Source organism: Otolemur garnettii, unplaced genomic scaffold (assembly GCF_000181295.1).
Source record: "Otolemur garnettii isolate 467f Iridium unplaced genomic scaffold, OtoGar3 scaffold00175, whole genome shotgun sequence".
Taxonomy (NCBI): Eukaryota; Metazoa; Chordata; class Mammalia; order Primates; family Galagidae; genus Otolemur; species Otolemur garnettii.
Genome location: NW_003852570.1, coordinates 3,298,510 through 3,307,571, shown reverse-complemented (window position 1 = coordinate 3,307,571; position 9,062 = coordinate 3,298,510). Strand labels below are relative to the sequence as shown.

General features: G+C 41.9%; 1 pseudogene; it reads right to left on the bottom strand.

The window, feature by feature from the left end:
* Positions 1 to 273: 273 nt before the first annotated feature.
* On the bottom strand, positions 274 to 1,237 carry LOC100954246 (annotated as a pseudogene).
* Between the last annotated feature and the right edge of the window lie 7,825 nt (positions 1,238 to 9,062).

The following is a 9,062-nucleotide window of genomic DNA, read 5'->3' as shown; positions in this document are numbered from 1 at the left end:
AAAAAAAAAAAACTACATTAAATCCCTTTGTTGCATTGCTTTACACTTTCCACAGAACAGAAACTAAAATAACCTGTTATACAATTAGTCACAAATACAGTCCTCAAGTTTTTTGCCCATACACATGAGTATTGTCTAAAACATGTCTTCTTTGTAGTAGCTAGGTCCTGCCCCCACTGTGATTGGCTGAGTTCACAAATCTGTTATAACCTGTAGCTTCTTTGTCACTTGTCTGACTCTCCTTTCCTGCTAAGCTTTGTTTCCTGGTAATAATTAAAACCTTCTGCCACTGCCATAGCTACTGCTGCTACTGGAACCACCATAGCCAGCTTGGTTTTGTGGTTTGGCAAAGTATTGGCCGTCACCATGATAAGGGCCAGAGCTTATGCCTCCAAAATTTCCTCCCTTCATGAGTCCAAAATTTTATGACTGATTGTTGTAATTGCCAAATCATTGTAACTTCCACCACCTCCAAAATTGCTTCCATAATTACCAAATCCATTGTAGCCGTCCCCACTGCCACCATATACACCACCACCACAGCTGCCACCAAAGCCACCATGATCACTGAAGTTTTCTCCATGGCCAAAGGTGTCATTTCCACCAAAACCACCTCCACGACCCTGACCAAAGTTTCCAGAACCACTTTGACCTCTTTGGCTGGAGGAAGCACTAGCCATCTCCTGCTTTGATAGGGCTTTCCTTATTACATAGCTGTGGCCATTCACAGTATGGTATTTCTGAATGACAATCTTATCCACAGAATCATGATCATCAATCGTAACAAAAGAAAAGCATCTCTTCTTGCCACTATCTCAGTCAGTCATAATTTCAATCACTTCAATTTTCCCATACTGTTCAAAATAGTCTCTTAAGTGATGTTCTTCGGTATCTTCTTTAATGTTACCAACAAAGATCTTTTTTCACAGTTAAGTGGGAACCAAGTATTTGAGAACCTTCTCTGTAAACAGCTCTCTTTGGTTCCACAACTCTTCCATCCACTTTGTGTGGCCTTTCATTAGTTGCTGCATCCACTTCCTCCTTGGTTGGGTATGTGACAAACCCAAAGCCCCTGGAGTGTTTGGTGTTTTGATCTCTCATTAACACGCAGTCTGTGAGCATTCCCCATTGCTCAAAATGGCTCCTCAGACTCTCGTCAGTCGTTTCAAATCTCAACACTCCAATGAATAGCTTTTGCAGCTGTTCCAGGCTCTTTAGGAAACTCTGACTTAGACATGATAGCAGTGGGAAGAGAGACTTTAACGATGCTTCATCGGCAGCATCCACAGGCAGAAAGGTGATCACTCTGATTTTTTATGTTGACAGAGTTATTCTGCTGCTTCCTTCCCATGATTACTTTTTGCTATTTGGCAATTAGAACTGGTGAGGTGAGACTGAATCAGAGTCCAGGAATTGGAAGTAACTAGCCCTTTGCCAATGAGTTCAGGCTTGTGATTGTGGGTTTTCCCTACAACCTTGCAAAAATCTCCTTCAGAGCCACAGTTGGAGACACTGAGGGCTGGCTAGTTGAGATAAAACAAGCTGGTTCTGTCTTGATGTCAGCCTGCTCTAATCAATCCTAGTGAGTCATGGTATCAGGCTGAAATCTCAGCTGGGGAAAGATACAAACATCTGTGGCACCCTGTCCTCTGTCAGTGACAGCTGGAGGAGCAGAATATCTCCCTCTCTGCTACCAAACCGCCACTGCTCAATCTTATAGTGTCCATAGGTGGACAGCTCAGGTTGAAAGTTCTAATCAGACTGTCCCAGGCAGTATAAGTACTGATCACCCATAAAAGTTCAAAGGGTCACTAAGTGGCTTGAAAGTAGAAATTCAGAGGTTGATCTCTCTGTGCAATCCTGAGGGGCATGAGAAGTGGGCAGGGGAGTCAGAAAAGATCGCCTGCCAAACTCAGAATTGGAGCATCCCTGCTTATATGCCTGCCGCCAATACAGCTTGTATAAACCATTGACTTGGTGGGGTGCCACAATCTTCACATGTGTCCCTCTCTCCCTACACTCTCCACTTCCACACAAGTCACAGTTTCTAGCTGCTTTTCAGGAGCCCACACGATTTCTGGGTCTCTGTGAACTGGCCAAACACACTAGGTTCTGCAGCAGGCATGGATTCAGGCAGCCGGTATAGGGAGGAGGGGTGAATTCTGTGTTCATAAATGAGGAGAAAACATTTGTTCACTTTTGTGCCAGGGAGTGCCTAGTCTCAGAGGTTTGACCTCCTTGGAGAAGGAGTACCTTTATTTAGTGGCTTTCTCCTGTGGAGTAATGTGAGAGACACTCCCTGCTTATTTGCAGAGAGCTCTCCGTGGGCCGCCTGCTTGGGGGAGGGGTCTCCTGTCCTCTTGACAATAGGTTTTGTACTAGTTCTTTGTTCTCTTTCTTCCTCTTTCTTGCACTCACAGCTTGTCTCATCAGACATCTTTTCCTCTATCAATTACATTGATACATGTGCACTTCTCATTCTCTCTCTCTCTCTCTTTTTTTGTTAAATCATAACTGTGGATTTATGGGGTACAATGTGCTGAATTTATATACAATTTGGAATGCTTACATCAAGCTTGTTAATATATCCTTCACCTCAATTAATTATTGTGTTAAGACATTTATCCTCTACTCTTAATAATTTGACACGTACCCTTGAAATATGCACCATAGGTGAGGTCACTCCAATTACCCTACCTCCATGTATATTTATATATTAATGTATTTATATATTTTCTTTCCATGCTAAGTTCTCCACCTTCAGCTTCACTGAGTCCACTTTTTCCCAATATCTCTCCCTCTGGACAGGAGATTCTGTTGAAAGCTGCTACTTGACAGCCATCTTGACTCTGATGTTGAGCACATTTCTATGGGTTTCCTACACATTAGTATATCTTTATTTAAATAGTTTCTGTTCTTGTATTTTTGCTAACTTTTTAGTGGAAATATTTGATTTTTTCAAATGATTTTTCATGTGGACTTGCTTGAGATTCTAGATATCAGGCTTTTGTCAGATGTACAGTATTCAAATATTTTCCCTCCTGGTGGGAGAGGGGAAAGATGGCACACTGGAGCCAGCCTCAGACAGAAGCTCCCATCCAGAGGGAAGGACAATGTCCAGAAAGTACCCAATTAGGCTGAAGACTAGGAGCTGAGCCAAGAGAGAAGAGTGATATCTGCAGGTCACCTCTGTTGAGGCAAGCTGTGATTCCAAGGAAGCAAACTTCAGGTACAAAATTTATCCCAAAGGAAAAGTGTCGGTCCCTTCCCCCCCCCAATGTCTTTTCTTCTCTGTTTGCTCCTGTAGGTTTTCTACAGGTTATCAGTGAACTGAGGACTTCTTGTCTCACGCCACAGGTGAGAGGTATAGGAAATGTTGTGACTTTTAACACTCTCTCATCAGGCAGAAAAATTAAGCTAACATTTTCCTTGCCATTCTGAACTTCCAGTCCACCCTTCCCCCTTGCCTGACGAACCCCTGCAGAGACTGTGGGAGGAGACTCAAAAGCAGCGCCCCCCCACCCCGCTGGACCAAGCGCCCCACCCCCTACCTGGTTAGAGCCTGCTAGAGCTGCACTTCTGCACCGTACACCCCACCCCATGCTCTCCTAGCCTCTGCACCACAACTCTGCCCAACCAGGGTCATGAGCCAAACACTTTCCTTGCCAAAGTCACAGGGCACTCAGAACTGCCAGAACTGTGTTCAGCATCCCCTGCCCTGCTGCTGGGTCCATGTGTCCCACACTCCTGAAGGTGTGCCTATAGCCAGAACTCCCTGGCTGTGTCAGTTGCATGGGAGCTGTGCAGGGTCACTTCCCAGAAAGATCCAGAAAAAATAGAGCAATACCACCAGAGTCTAATCTTGGACCCTCCTCAACTCTGAGGAGTTCTAGAGGAAACCAGAACTCACTCTATAGGGATACTGGTGCTGCAGAACATCAGGGGCAAAAGCACAGTGGCTGAGGGAGAAAAGCTTTTGTTGACTTATTACCCTCAGAATTAGACTGAGTCCAAGTGGAACACTCACCAGTGGCTACTGAGTTCCTGAGGCAGGCAGGCCTCAGCTCCTCCAGCTGGCTGGTAGCAGAGGGTAGTGACCAGGCTGTGGAGGCATTGACCTCCCTTGGACTATAACAGGCACAAACCCATAGCACAACTTCTTATTGGAGGGAGCAGCACCTAAGCCCCGTGGGGTTACCAGTGACTGGGTGTGAAAGAGGAGCAAAGTGGAGAAAGAGACTCAGCCCCCTGGTCCAATTCTGCTATGGGGTGGGCCCTTTTTACTCCAAAGAGCACCCAAGTGAGCCAAATTTGAGCAGCCAATAGACCTCTGCCATCTAGTTCCTGGAGACCTTTCAAACTCTCCCACTTGAGAATTAATACTGAATGGGTCAATTAGTTTGGAATGCCTAACCTGGGCCAATCACCCTAGGACACTCTTGGCTAGTACTCTGGTTTTGTGGTGGTTATGGGAAGGGTTGATTTTCTTCTTCCAGTTGTTGTCCACAGCGGGTGGGCTGTCCTTAGTTACTTGTATTTCTCTGCAGTTAAGGCTTCACCAGAGTCACTGTTTCACTAGAATTGGACAAGAGCCAGCTGAATACAAGGCAGAGCCACCTAACCCCACCACACCAAGCAGGTTTCCTCAGCCTCAGACTGTAATACTGTATGGGTCCTTTGCAAAGCTATAAGGAAAAAGCTGCAGTCATCAGTCTCAGATCCTTGACAAAGGGTTGGTTAACCACACCCCCAGGAACTTCCAGTCCAATTTCACCTGACATGCACAACTAGCCAACAGTGAAAAACAATCCTGAGGCAGAATCAGCCAAAAAAAAAAAAAAAAAAAAACTCTGGCAACTGAGTTGGCAGATGAATTACTTTGGCAAATGAATAACTAGAGTAGATCAACTCCCCCAAGAAAAGATATGGCAGATACAGCACAAGATTCCATTCATAAACAAATGGCTGAGATGTCAGAAATTGAGTTCAGAATTTTGATAGCAAATAAGATCAACAGAATGGAGATAAGGGTGGAATTAGAATTTCAAGGAGTAATTCAAAAGATGCCTCAAGAATTCAATGAATTCAAAGACAAAATCACCAAAGATTTTGAAACATTGAGGCAAGAACTTGTAGCCCTCAATGATCTAAGAAATACAGTAGAATCCCTCAGTAACAGAATGGAGCAGGAAGAAGAAAGGATCTCTGACACTGAAGACAAAGCTTTTGAATGCTCCCAAATGCTCAATGAGGAAAGACAATGGAGGTCAAAAACATATCATTCTCTCAGAGAGCTCTAGGATAACTCAAAGAGATCTAATATTTGCCATATAGGAATACGTGAAGGTGATGAGATTGCTATGAAGGATACAGACTCTTTACTTCATGAAATAATCAAAGAAAATTTTCCAGACATGCCAAGAGATTCTGAAATCCATATAGCAGACAGTTTCAGAACACTGGCACTACTCAATGCAAATAAAAATTCTCATAGATACATTATAATTAGCTTCGCCAAAGTTAATATGAAGGAGAAAATTCTGCAAGGTGCAAGATGTGAGAAAACCATAACCTACAAGGGAAAGAACATTAGACTGACTGCAGATCTCTCTGCTGAAAACTTTCAAGCTAAAAGAGAGTGGTAATATTCCTTTAATCTCCTTAAACAAAACAACTTTCAACCCGGGATTCTGTATCCAGCTAAACTGAGTTTCATGTATAATGGAGAAACTAAATACTTTAATGATATTCACATGTTGAAGAATTTTGACATAACTAAACCAGCTCTCCTCAGACCTATCCTCCATAATGAACAGCACAATCCTCCACCACCAGAGTAAACTCACTCAGGAACTTTTGATCAAATTCCAACTTACACAGTGGTGAAACAGTTAAAAACATCTTCTGGACTTTCAAAAAACTCAATATCCAAAATACTATCTGGCTTATAAACACACAATCTCTCTCTCTTTTTTTTTGTTGTTCAGTTTTTGCCAGGGCTGGGTTTGAACCTGCCACCTCCAGAATATGGGGTTGGCACCCTAGTCCTTTCAACCACAGGTGTCACTCCTACTTATCAATACTCTCAATTAATGTGAATGGCTTAAATTGTCCTCTAAAGAGGCACAGGTTGACTGTGGATAAAAAAACTCAGGCCAGACATCTGCTGCATTCAAGAATCTCACTTTACCTTAAAAGACAAACATAGACTCAGGGTGAAGGGATGGTCATTTATAATTCAGGCAAATGGAAATCAGAAAAGAGCAGGTGTTGCAATTTTATCTTCAGATACAAATAGGCTTTAAATCAACCAATGTAAGGAAGGATAAAGATGGTCATTTCATATCTGTTACCCGGGCAGAGGGGGCATTGACCTTCCTTTGACTCTGACAGGTGCAAAGCTCCAGCACATCTGCTTATTGGAGGGATCAGGACCTCAGCCTTGTGAGGTCCCTAGTGACTGGATGTGAAAGAGGACCAAAGTGGAGAAAGAGACACAGCCCTCCAGTTCAACTTCGCTACTGGGCGAGCCTTTCTGACTCCGTAGAGCAATGGAGCAAGCCAAATTTGAGCAGCCAGTAGACCTCTTTCATCTAGTTCCTGGGGACCTTTTGAACTCTCCCACTTGAGAGTTTGTACTGACTGGATCAATTGGTTTGGAACTCCTAACCTGGGCCAATCACCTAAGGACCCTCTCAGGTGGTACCCTAGTTGTGTGGTAATTGGTAGGGTTGGTTTTCCTTTTCCAGTTTTTGTCCATGGGGGTTTGGGTGTCTTACTTGCTTGTATTTCTCCACAGCTAAGATTTCAAACCAGAGTCACTGACCCATGAGGATTGGACAAGAACCATCTGAATACAAGACAGAGTCACCTAACCCCACCACGCCAAGCAGGTTTACTCAGCCTCAGACTGTATTCAATGTATGGGTCCTTTGCAAAGCTGTAGGGGAAAAAGCTGCAGTCACCAGTCCCAGATCCTTGACAAAGGGCTGGTTAACCACAACTCCAGGATCTTCCAATCCACTTTCACCATATCTGCCCATCTATCCAACTGGTAAAAAACAATCATGAGGCAGAATCACCAGAGAAACTCTGGCAACATGAATAATCAGAGTAGATCAACTTCCCCAAGGAAAGATATGGTAGACATAGTAAAAGATCCCATTCATAAACAAGTGGTTGAGATGTCAGAAAATGAGTTCAGAATTTGGAGAGCAAATAAGATCAACAGAATGGAAGTAAAGATGGAATTAGAATTTCAAGGAGTAATTCAAAAATTGTCTCAAGAATTCAATGAATTCAAAGATAAAATCACCAAAGATTTTGACACATTGAGGCAAGAGCTTGCAGCCCTCAAAGATCTGAGAAATATAGTAGAATCCATCAGTAACAGAATGGAACAGGCAGATGAAAGGATCTCTGAAATTGAAGACAAAGGTTTTGAAGGCTCCCAAATGCTCCTTGAGGAAAATAAGTGGAGAGCAAAAAAGAATAATTCTCTCAGAGAGCTCGGAGATAACTCGGAGAGATCTAATATTCACCTAAAAGACATACCTGAAGGCAAGGAAGTTGCTTTAAAGGACACAGGTGCTCTCCTTCATGAAATAAAGACAATTTTCCAGACATTCCATAGATTCTGAAATTCAGATAGCAGGCAGTTTCGGAAAACCAGCATGACTCAACCTGAATAAGAACTATCATAGACACATTATAATTGGCTTTGCCAAATTTAATATGAAGGAGAAAATCCTGCAAGCATCCAGATGTAAGAAAACCATCACCTACAAGGGAAGAATATTAGAATGACTGCCAATATATTTGCTGAATGCTTTCAAGCTAGAAGAGGGTGGTCATTGAACTTTAATCTCCTTAAACACAATAACTTTCAAGCCAAGATCCAGTATCCAGCTAAACTGAGTTTAATTTATGATGGAGAAATTAAATACTTTAATGAGATGCACATGTTGCAGAAATTTGTCATAACTAAATCAGCTCTCCAGGATATTCTCAGATATATCCTCCATAACGAGCAGCACAATCCTCCACCACCAAAGTAAAAACACCCAGAAACTTTTGATCAAATTCCAACTTCCACAGTGGTGAAATGATTAAAAATGTCCACTGGACTTTCAAAAAACTCGATACCTGAAATACTAACAGGCTTATCAATACTCTCAATTAATGTCAATAGCTTAAATTACCTTCTAAAGAGGCACAGGTTGGCTGACTGGTAATGAAAACTCAGGCGTGACATCTGTTGCATTCAAGAATCTCACCTTATCTTAAAAGATAAACATAGACTCAGGGTGAAGGGATGGTCATCTATAGTTTAGGCAAATGGCAATGAGAAAAAATCAGGTGTTGCAATATTATTCACAGATACAATAGTCTTTAAAGCAACAAAAGTAAGGAAAGAATGGTTGTTTAATTTTTGTTAAGGGAAAAACTCAACCCAATGAGATTTCAATTATTAACATTTATGCACCCATCCAGAATGCACCTCAATTTGTAAGAGATACTCTAACATACATGAACAATGTGATTTCCTCAGGTAACATAATAGTCAGAGATTTTAACACTCCTTTGGCAGTGTTGGATACTGCCAAAGAAGAAGCTAAGCAAATAAATTTTAGCCTTAAACTAAACCATTCAACAATTAGATTTAACAGACATCTATGGAACATTTCATCCTAACAAAACTGAATACACATTCTTCTCATCAGCCCATGGATCATCCTCCAAAACTGATCACATCTTAGGTCTCAAGTCTAACCTCAGCAAATTTAAAAGAATAGAAATCATTCCTTGTATTTTCTCAGACCATTATAGAATAAAATTTGAAATCAGTAACAACAGAAATCTGTATATTTATACAAAAACAAGGCAACTAAAATTCATGCTGAATGATAGCTGGGTCATAGAATAGACTAAGAAGAAAATTACCAAATTTTTGGAACAAACCTAAGGTGACCAGATTTTAACATTGGTAAAGCAGGACACCATTGACCCAGGGTGGGTGTTCTTAATTAAAAATTTGGTCTGTATGGAGCAACAAAAATTTT